Source organism: Herpailurus yagouaroundi, unplaced genomic scaffold, assembly GCF_014898765.1.
Source record: "Herpailurus yagouaroundi ecotype Mexico unplaced genomic scaffold, PumYag 159, whole genome shotgun sequence".
In the NCBI taxonomy this organism is placed as follows: domain Eukaryota; kingdom Metazoa; phylum Chordata; class Mammalia; order Carnivora; family Felidae; genus Herpailurus; species Herpailurus yagouaroundi.
This window is the reverse complement of record NW_024412400.1, coordinates 72,591,119-72,603,248: the sequence shown is the minus strand read 5'-3', so window position 1 is coordinate 72,603,248 and position 12,130 is coordinate 72,591,119.

Here is a 12,130-nt window from a genome sequence, read left to right as displayed (position 1 = left end):
ACAGAATCGGAAACAGGCTCCAGGCTCTGAGCCATCAGCCCAGAGCCCGACGCAGGGCTCGAACTCACAGACCGCGAGAACGTGACCTGGCTGAAGTCGGACGCTTAACCGACTGCGCCACCCAGGCGCCCCCAGATATTTTAAGTACAAATACAAACATGTGTATCTGTGTGAGTATGTTGGGTGTTGGACAAGGGATATAAATTTAAAAGCACAAGACAGCATTTAAACACAGAAGGTATATCCACATTTGCTGGTGTCCTCATAATACTATAAAATTTTTAAAATAGACACAAATTTCATATAAATAGTATGACCCTACCTTACGAATCACCACAAAACAGCCTCTTCCATAAACCCCTCAGTGAAAATTTGAGACATTTTGGTCTCTTCTCCTGGAATTCTTTGTTTATTTTATTTAATTCTGCTTCACATTGCAGATAGCTGTCTACACCTATTTTACCCTCTCTGGACAGTAAGCACTTTGAAGGCAAGGAATTAATTTGATTCATCTTCATATTTCCAAAAGTTAGTTCAGTGGTTAATTTATGTTTTTAGGTGAATTAATGAGTGAGTGAATGATAAATAAGTGATAAGAGATCTCTTTAATAAGTATTCTCTTAGGTTGAATTTCAATAATGGCTCTGCAGACATTCTCCTGTATTTTAATTTAAGAACATTCTTTCAGAGTTCCTCTTATACTAGTAGAAATCAGACAAGTGATGAGCAGGCCTTTAGTTCCAATTCTTTTGGAAGAGCAAACACTAATCTGAGTTTATCTCATCCTTAATCACTACAGAACAAAAACAGCTAGGACACAAATGTGATATCCCCTGGAATTTTTTACATGGACTTCAAATAGTTGACTAGATCTTTTAACTTGAACCCTGTAGTGTTCAGCCTTGATCCTGTGCCCCAGCTAATAAAGAACTCTTGGCTTGTTCTGGAATTGGACCTCTATTTAGTAATTTATACCTCATTTCCCCCACCTTCATTCCCTTTTAAGTTTTCTAAGTTTTGGAACTGGAACCTGGTTTTCAGACTGAAGAATGAGGACAATCTAGGGGCCACAGATTTTTACCTGCTTGCTCTGATTTCCAAATATTGCCAGTTCCTGGATCCTCATCACCCTGGCTCTATAAGTTCTTGTTTAATCTTCTAAATACTTACTGCCATATTGCACTGCCAGCTACCTCTGTTTGTCCTCCACCTTAAAAGGGAGGCAATGTAACATAATGAGTAAACCGTCAATGGTAGAGTGAAGCCTACATCCAAATCCCAGTTTTGCCACCTAACAGCTGTGTGATCTTCAGTAAGTTAACTTCTCCGCACCCACATTTCTTGTAAAATGGGATTTACGTACCTTATAGATCATATAAGGGATGTTTTTGGTGCCACCTTCAATCTGCATTTATTTTTCCCTTGTGGCACTTACTTTCCTTTTCACTCATCTCCATTTATTCCTTTTCATGATACCACAGCAAACATTCTCCATGCTCTTCCCAAAATCATAGTCAGCAAGAAGTCTACAGTTTCTAGACTCTCTTGCCAAATTTCTTTGGTGACCTTGTACAAAAGGGCTGGGAAGTTAGGATCAAGAGAGAGCTATTATTTTTTTTTTATTATTATTATTTTTTTTTTTTTTTTGCTTCTGGTGGTGCATCCAGCAAGAGCTGCTGTCAACCCTGGAATGCAGGAGAATCTATGGCAGTTTTAGGAGTATTCAGCCAGACTGCAAACTCCGCAGATGTTGTTTGGTCCCAACAATAACAACAATGGTCATACTATAGCATATCTGTTCCAATTTCCCAAAAGTTAAGAACATGAATGACATTTATGCAAATACATAATGAACATTGTCAACTATTTTATCCAGTTTAGTAATTAATCAGATAACCAGCAAGATAGTCAGGTAGTACAAAAGGGAGAATCTGAAAATGGAGAGTTATGTAGTCAGTTACACAAAATAGTGAAATGAATTTTCTGATAGATACAAGTTGCCTACAAGGCAATAAAGTATACCCCCCAGTGTTATCTTTGCAACTGGACAAGGATTATTTGCATTCCTATCAGATAAAAACCTACAAATTAACATGTAACGTGTATTTTCACTAAGTCTGGACAAAGTACTTTCTCCTAAAAATCCTTGGATGAATCTGTTTAAAAGTCTCGTCATAAGACAGTGAAAAAAATATATGCTGCCCAATTTTTTCCCTCATTTCAAATTTTGGAAAATGCTTTTGAATAGAAATAAGGAAAATGGTGCTCTTATTATGTAAATGAAACTTTAGGCAAAGCTAACCTCCTCTATCCACCTATAACCAGATTGCTACCCAGCAAACTCTTCAAATAGATAATCTGGAGCCATTGTTGCTTAAATGGGATATGGTGTATTAGTGTATATTTACACTAGTGTAAAGTGTGTAGTCAATAATAAGTGAGTAGTCAATAATAAGTGGTCAATAATAAGTGTGTAGTCAATAATAAGTGAGAGTAATAATAGTTTCCACTGTTACTTTTTTTTTATTATACATGAATAATCAATTAGATGGAATTTAGAGCTATTTCTTCCATCTCTGCTTCTCACTTTCATGGTTAACTCTAGTTTTAGGACCTGACCCTCTTAGGCTGTCCAGTTATTCTAGTTAGTCATGCCATTTACTGGAATATTACAGGGATGAATACAAAAGTAACTGTTGACTTTTCTTAAGTAGTTAGATTGGCACAGGAAGAATCATTGTCTCATTCATTTTGTCACTTTGCTGAGTCCTTAGAAAATATGACTGTAAAATCAGTACCAGATGGAAGGAGCTATGGCTAGGATTGTACTGTGCATTTGCCCAGAAAAAATTACCTTCTCAGTTGGCCAAAAAGGTATGGCCATGCTGCTCCATCTTCTAACCACATTTGTGTGGCACTGGAGCTAGCTCCCTATTATCTAGCAAAGCATGTGTACATACAGTATAGCACCTGGAACACATCCTTGTTTGCCTAATGAGGAGGGATCATTAACTTTGGATTGGAAAAATTCAAAACACTTTTGAAAACTCCTAACCCATGGTTCTATATTTAATTCAGGAGGACTAACTCAATGTGGACATGAAGAAATGTATTAAGTAATAAGAAACAACTCAACTCCCTGAATTGAATTAGAGAATATTGGCCATTTTTCTCTAACAATTTGTTTCAGGGCATTTAAAGTCATCAGCACTTTACTTTTAGTATGACTCTAATAAAGTCAGACTTTGTTTCTTACAGTTCAGCCCCCATGACTGAGTACACTTAATCACCATCTGAGGCTCCATGTGTTTCTGTGTGTGCCCTTCAGTCCCGGATTTGACCAGTCCCATTCCTAACCGGGCATATAATTCAATGAACCCACGATTTCCAGTTGAAGAGATCAGCACTAGATTTGCCTTGATTTGATTTCACTCTGATACATGACAGTGTTTCCAGCACACATAGCAATACCAGCAACTAAACCTCAACTTGGGTTGCCTGATTGATTCCCGACTTCCATAAGGATCTGTATTGCCTCTCAGAATTTGAGATTTTCCCCTCAAATTAGTCCTATGGCTAGCTAGTTCCCTCCCTGTACAGACAGACTCCCTGGAATTCAGATATTTTCTTGGGTTGGGAGTAATGTCTGTGCTAGACAGCAGTGGTCATTTCTCACCTGCCTATGGTAAAAAAAAAATAAAAAATAAAAAAAAATAAAAGACCTTTAAGATCTTCCCTGCTTGCTTTCTGGACCCATTCTTATTTGAGGTTTTCTAATAACCATCCTTTGCTTGCCGATGGATTTTCATGCTTGTTATTTTGACCAACCCTGAAGTATCTCTGTAGTGACTCACTGACTCTGATCCCCTTTTGTTCTCCTCCATGAATTCTACTTAGACATTGATGATTTCCATAGGAAGAAGAAGAGTAGAAGAGTAATAGTGATTGTCTGTACACAATTTATGGTGTATATAATCCTTAAATATGGGTTATGTAGGTAACATAAATTAATGATTCACGCTTGATAAGGAGTTAAAGACCAAAATGCTGTGCAACTCTAGGGACCATCATTTACTGAGAATCCGTGTGGATAGTATCTCCTTGAATCATGCAGAGTGGTGGTCCTGATAGGGACTCATATGCCATACATGATTGTTGCCAATCTCTTTTTCAAGAAACTTGGGAATTTTTTTTTTTAATCTCACAATTTTTAAAATCTTGGCAATTTGTTGAAAATGTTTACAGTACTATACTGGCATAAAATGTGTCAATTAGCAGCATTTGGCCCATACACCACCAGTGTGAGTCAGTCACTGAATGGTCTCTAGAACTGTGAGAGAGGAAGCAAGTTTTATTCTTCAAATATGCCCCTTTTGTCATGTTGGAAAATTGGAAACATATTCTAATATTTTCTGATAATCTTCCTTAAGTAATATTTTTCTATTTTGTATTCTTGTGCTCATCAACATTTTTGTTCAGAGGAAAATTTTATTTTTCAATCAGTCATTCAACATAGGCAGTTACCATAAAATTGCTCTATTAGGTTTATGCAGTATCATATCAACCATAAATATAGTTTAGTTACATATTTTGACAAAAACTCTTTACATATGGGTGTATTGTGATAGAACCTTTAATGAATTTTGACTGGTTGAATTTGTTTCAGTTTGATTTCTTTGTAAAGTCTGATAGTCTTATACATTTATAAGAGTACAGATTACACTAACCACCCATAGAGAGAGGTAATACTGTGTACTTTTGTTAATACATATTATATAACATGAAAATTTAAAACTTTGGCCTGATAGTATTCCTTAAGGTCTAATATAAACTCATAGTCTAGCAATGTCTTTACATTTGGGACCCTAAAGTAGTTTGCAATTTTTCCTTCAGAGTATCCCTAAATGCCATGACTGCTCACCTCAATCTTAAATACCTTTGCTATTTCATGTCTTATCTGTAAAAATGACTTTTGCTTTATAATTCATAAGATGTCTATGAATAATCGGGTAGCCATTGATAAAATAGATTTACTCTGAATTTAGGAATAATAGACTTTAGGTATAAGATTTTCCCTGGGGGGGGGGGCGGGGAAAGGATGTTCTTACTGTCTATTATACTGAACAGGTTGCTAGATCATGAAGTAGGGAGACAGATATTAAATGAAGTAAAACTGTCCCCTTTTGGCACTCAGAACTTAAAGCTGTCCTTATATAGGGACACTTAATGTGAATTAGCACATTTCTCCTGGGAATCAGTGGTGACAGAAGCTTAATACAGTTTCCTTGTCACTAAATATACCCCAATATGCAAAACTTTATGAGCCAAATTGAATAAGGATTTAAAAGATTTCCTGAAGAACCATTGAGCCCTTTCTGGTTTTAAAGTTCAAACTATTTTTAAAAAGTCTTTGTTGAATTAGGGTAGTCCTAACACAGGTCTGCTGGTTGGGAAGCCTACCAAAGACACTGTTATCCAAGGGAAAGTTACCATGAGGAAAAAAGAAGGTACGTTGGGTCCAGACATTTGTGGGAAAAGGTTGGTTTCAGCACTGCATTTGGCTGAAGCTTGAGAGCTTATCCAGGTTTATCTGCCAGGCATAGAATCATGTTTTGGGGAGGAATGGCTGGCCTCAGAAGCATTAACTAAGACAGCAGTTACCTTGGAGGCCAAGTGTGGGACACCATTGCACTGTGTGCCAACAAGGATGTCATTGTGCCTAGATAAGATTAGGGTTCCACAGCAACATGAATGGCAGTGTGCAAACCAATGGTGCTATCTAATTAATTGGACTTTCTATTTTTCTTTGCTTGGCATTTTGAGAAGGAACTAAACCCTATGGACAGAGTAGACCCTGGAGTTCTTAAATGCGTCAGAGGAAGGATAAAGAACATAAACAGTTAATTTGAAAAACAAAAAGTGTACTTATTTATAAAGTGTATCTGTATTATACTGTAAGTTGGTAAAGCAGATTATGCCAGTTACTTGTGGAAGACCTGCATAAACTCTAGTTGGGGGGCAGGAGCTGCCCATAACCACATGCCAGTCTGGAGATGAGATGGAACATACCTGGCGAGAGATCAAAGGTTTCTTTTACAGAAGGCTGAAGACCCTGGACTCAGAGAAGAACCTGGGAATGCTCAGAAGAATCACTATAGAAGAATAGAGTAGTACCCCTCTCCTGAATCCAGAGCAAGGGAGAGCATCCAGAAAAAAACGGGGCATCTATAGAGTACCAGGCTGAAGGAGCAGTTGGCTCAGAGAGACAGACAGACAAAGCAGCTGCACTAAGTATCTATGCTAAGGCTGGGCAACAGCAGCTGCATAGAGGTGGCCAGGTTCTTAGAGATCCAGTCTCCAGGGCCATGCTTGTATTGGCCCTCAAGAAATACTATCTGGGATCTGTATCAGCCAGTGAAGGGTTGGAACAGACAGAACTCACCCTATAAACCTGAGTGAGCTCCCTTAGAATCTTTGAACATATAAGAAGAGTCATTAGAAAAGTCTGGACATCTTGATAGGGTGGGCAGGTGGGGATCTCAGAGTTAACATGCTCCAAGCTAATAAACTAGATATTCCAGCCATACATGCTTATTTAAATGAAATGTCTTCATTTAAAGAGTCTACTACTAAAGAACAAGAACTCAACTGAGTAATTTAAAAGATCAAGTTGACTTTATTAAATAATTCTGAATTGGTATTCATTCTATTTAGCATATAGAAAGGAGTTCTAAGGAGCTGTACAAAATGGAAGGTTTTTAAACTAGAGAGGGAGTGGAAAGAAATAAATTATTAGCATTGAATGCATTGCTTCAGGTAAGGTCACCCCCTTAAGGGATATGGGAAGGACCTATCAGTGGTTTTACTCACCTGCTAGTGTTGATCATGCAACTTTAGTTTGCTGGTTAAAGTTCACATGTCTGGGAGTTGGGGTTAGGGGTAGAAACTGCAGTTAAGTTAGGTATTAGGTCTTCGTTTGCTGACGTGGGACCTTAACACAAGTGACTCCATTTTGAGCCTGTGGTTTTATTTTTTAACAATTCCCCCCTTTTAATCAGACTCTCAGCCTAACTGAGAAATATGATCAAAATTTAAAGAATCAGTGCCACTCTCAGCTACTGTTCTGTAGTTCTTACAGTTTTTGTGAAATTTTGTTGATCCTTTGTGTGATATTAACAGGTCAGGACTAACAGGTTCACAATTTTTAAGTTGATCATCCTCTTCATTCCTTTTTGATATTGCATTTTTAGGACGATCATTTGCTTGGTAGCTAACAGCTGCATTTAAAGCTTTTGAGAGAACATAGCACTCCAGGGAGATTATTACAATTACTATAAACAGGATAATTCTCAGTGTTCTAAGTACACTTCAGAGTCATGGTTCCCAAACTTGCCTGATGATTGAGGGTGATAGAGATAGTGATAATTTCAAGAGGTTAGTAAGGTCTTATTTAATGCTTATATGATTTGCCCAGTGAAGTGGGTGCCTCAATACTGGAAATTATGGAAGGTATACCTCAAGTGGGAAACCCATTTTCTAACAGCTCTTTTGCCACTGTTTGGGCATCAGCTTTGTGGTAGGGGAAGGCCTCAACCCATCTACAAAAAACATGCATATAACAACAAGAACGTATTGATAACCCATACCAGGTAGCAATTGAATGAAGGCCAGCTGCAGTTGTTCACACGGTCCCCAGGGAAGAGGTTAAAGGCCTCTGGGAACAAAAATAGTTTTTTTAGGATTATGGACCTAAGATAGGTCAGACATTAATGTAAACATTTTTTTTTTTTTGGCAATTTCATATGTCTCCCTGCCACTGTTTTTGTTTGTTTGTTGTTTTAATAATTTGAGTCATCTTAAATGTACCACGGTGGGTGAAGGAATGTGAAAATAAAAAAAATGGACTTTCCAGGGATCCAGGAACAATCAAGTGGCCATCTTGGGTTTCCTATAGCCGTGAATGTTTATTGAATTTACAATCATTATTTGCCCCATTTTATTCCCACAGGTGCCATAGCTTTTACAGATTCTTTTGCTGCTGCCTTTACATGAGTCAGGCAGAGCATTTCTGTGATACTCATGTTTAGTCTTTATAGTGTGATCTTCAGTTTTGATAACAGTAGTTTCAGAAGATAAGAGAATAGCAGTAAGAAGGTCATTTACTTGTTGTTTACTGTGGACTGGGGTCCCAGGGGATATAAGAAAACCCCTTTGTTTCCATAACATTCCAAAATCATGGATGGCCCCAAAGCCTATCAGCTATAAGTACAAATATTAAAAATTTGCCCCTTTGATAACTGGCATGTTCTGATAAGGTCAAGGAGCTCTGCTTTTGGGGCTGATTTAGTTTGTGAGAGATTTCTCCTCTAAAGGAGCTCATATTGGATGCTAACAGCATAATCAGCCTGGAAATTCCCTTTTTCATTTTTGCAGTATGACCCATTAACAAACAAAATTAGATTGGGATTAGTCAAAGTCATAAATCAGAACATGGTGTCATGAAATGGGAGGTGATGGGGCTCACCTTCATCAGGCAGCAGTGGTAAAATGGCAGGATTAGGAACATTGCATCATTTAAGATGTAGATTATGTGATGAAAGCAGAGGATCTCATAAGAAATTGATGTGCTTGGAGAGAAATGTTGAGTTAATTCAGAGTTAAGAAGACTATGGACAGTGCATGGAGTTTTCAAATAAATATCATTTTCTAAGGTTACATCTGCTGAGGCTTCTATTAACTTTGCAGCTGTGGCTATATAGCCTTAAGGTAGTTCAGGTACGCACAAGCAGCAGAATCAAGTTATATACTATAATAGGCAATATGACTATGTTTATTGCCATGTTCTTGCATGAGCATTCCCAGGGCTTCATTATCCTTTTCATGTACAAATAAGGTGAAGTGTTTTTGAATAGTTAGGTAGGACAGGTCACTTTTGTAATATTTGTTTTAGTCTTATAAAGGCCGGATCGTATTTATCTTCCCAGGGAAGAGACTTGGGGACTGAAATTTTAGTAAATTCACAAAGTGGGGAAACAAATAGAGTAAAATATGGAACACGTGGTCTGAAATAGATAGTTACATTTAGAAATCCATGAATCTGTTGCTTCATTGTGGGTCTAGGAAATTCCTGGGTTAGCTTAATTCTTTTTGGAGATAGCTGGACTCCTTCAGCACTTAGATTATGACCTAGGTAATGAAGAGCGTCCAAAGATAATTATAATTTTTTTAGATACTTTATGTCTTTTTTCAGCTAACCATTGTAACAAATAAAGGGAATCCTTTATGGACATCTCTTTGGTAACTGAGCACAGCAAGCAAGCAAGCATATATTGATTGGGTTGATTGGGTAAATGGGTTGATTTTCCAGGGAATTGGAGACTACTTAAATATTGGTGGAGCACTTGGCAGAAATAAGAAGGAGCCTCAGTGAAACCCTTCAGGCATAACTGTCCAGGATAGTTTTTTGATTGTAAAGGCAAATAGATATTGACTGTTGGGATCTATGGGGTGCTGAAAATGGCTGAACAAAGGTCTACAGGAGTGAACCATTTGAGTCTGGAGTGTCTTGTGACAAAAGGAGGTTCATGTTTGGAATAGCTGGGAAATTAGGAATAACTATTTTTTTTTTAATTTTTTTTTCAACGTTTTTTTTTATTTTTTTTTTTTTATTTTTGGGACAGAGAGAGACAGAGCATGAACGGGGGAGGGGCAGAGAGAGAGGGAGACACAGAATCAGAAACAGGCTCCAGGCTCCGAGCCATCAGCTCAGAGCCTGACGCGGGGCTCGAACTCACGGACCGCGAGATCGTGACCTGGCTGAAGTCGGACGCTTAACCGACTGCGCCACCCAGGCACCCCAGGAATAACTATTTTTTAATGTTATTTATTAATTTTGAGAGAGAGTGCATGAACAGGGAAAGGGCAGAGTGAGGAGAGAGAGAGAATCCCAAGCAGACTCCATGCTGTCAGCACAGAGTTCCACAGGGTTCAGTCCCACAAACCTTGAGATAATGACCTGAGCTGAAATCAAGAGTCGGACACTCAACCAACTGAGCCACCCAGGCACCCCAGGAATAACTATCTTGATGATAGCTCTTAAGTCTTCAGCAAATCACCATCCCCTCCTATTGGTAAGATCTGTATGTTACAAGGACTGGTGCAGGGGATGACTAACCCCTGGGTGATTAGGTCTTCTATTATTGGTATGAGGCCTTGTATGGCCTCAGGCTTTGATGGATATTGAAGCAATTTAGGAAGAGGTTTAGTCACATCTGTATGAATTGTTATAAGCTCTGCATTTTTTTTCTCCTAATGTCAATACTGGAAGTAGCCACAGATTTTTGGGTGCCTCAATTAAATTAGGGAACTTTTGTCGGAATTATTCCTCTTCTATATGAAGGACAGGAAACTCTAAGGTAAGGTCTCCATTGGAAGTAAAACATATTAACTCTTAATTTAAAAAGGAAATCTCTACCTAATAGATTGACTGGAGCTGTATCTCATAGCAAAAAGGAATGTTTTCCAGTAAAAGGTCCCAAAGTCATTTGTACTAGTTGGGATAGAAATTGTCTCTGAATTTTATGATACTCTTTCCCCACACACCATAGGAGCCTTTCTACTCCAAGGGATTTGTTGTCTTATGAGAGTGGGGTTTAAAGTAGAAACTTTAGGGGCATCTGGTTGGCTCAGTCAGTTAGGCGTCCAACTTCAGCTCAGGTCATGATCTCGCAGTTTGTGAGCTCGAGCCTTGCATCCGGCTCTGTGCTGACAGCTCAGAGCCTGGAGCCTGCTTCAGATTTTGTGTCTCCCTCTCTCTCTACGCCTCCCCCCCTCATTCACACACACTCTCTTTCTCTCTCCCTCTCACAAAAATAAACATAAAAAAAATTTTAATAATAAATAAATAAAGTAGAAACTTTAGTAGCCCCAACATCTACCAGAATTTGGCAAGGGTTTCCATTAGTTTTAATTTTAGTTTTTCTTTGGCTGTTTAAGGGCAGTAGTTTACCAGAGCCCCTTAGAGCTCTACCAGTTTTAGGAGGGGCTCATAGAGGAGTCTTTCCTTGGGTGCAGTCAACTGAATGTTAAGGAATTTGTATAGGACCTTTGTGGACAACTTTTTCTCTAGTGCCCCAATTGAGTACAATTGAGACATCAGCCTCTGGGCCAGCTTTTTGATGTTGGGACCCTGGTGGAGTGTAGTAGGAGGCCCAGGTGCTATTTGAGGTCTCTGGCCCTGGTGCTGCTGTAGCTGTAAGGCCATTAGTTTGGCAGTCCTTTATTTATGATCTTGGCCCAAAGCTATTTCAAAATACTCAGCTATTACCATGAGTTCAGTCAGGCTGATGGCCTTTCATCCTATTTTATGTCTTTTAAATAACCCACTCTTCTCAGGAGATAATCTATTTACAATAGGGCAGCAAGAGCAAGTAGGGTGACCTTGTTTATTATATGGACTCCAGAATACTTCAGAAAGAGGGCTTCCAAATGGGCTTTAAAGTCAGCCACAGATTCATCTGTCCTTTGTTTGTATATGGAATAATAGAGCAATCAGCATGGGCAGAGAAGACTCTAGGAATGGCTTGTAAAAAGAAAATTGTTATTTTGCAAGCCCTTTCTGGTTGAAGGTCTTGATTATCTTCCTTGGGGTTTTACTTATTTTGCTTCTTGCATCCATTTTTGAGCCTCCCCAGGTCCTACCAACTTGTGCACAAGCTGATATAGATCTGGCAGCCTGGGGTCATAGGCACTGATAATGACTGTAAATTCTTCAAGAAACATTTGGGGTTTCTCTGTAGGTTTTGGAAATGCTTTAACTATAGTTCTTCATTCAGCTTTTTACTGAGGGGTGAAATACCTAAAGGGGTTTATTGCAAACTTGCATAGTTTTATTTTAAAAGGTGACTGTTTAATAGTCTCTTCAGAGTAGAAAGGTGGTTCAGATAAAGAATTAGTTAAATGTGAGTGCTTAGGTAAAGAAAGATAGAGGGAGGGGAGCAGTAGGAGTCACATGCTATTAGGAGTCAGTCCTATTGTCTTTTGTTTTACTACCTCTTGTGTCTTTAATTTTTCATTAGCCTTCTCTAATGAGTCTTTTAATGAAGCTATTTTAGAATCTTGAAGCCTTTTG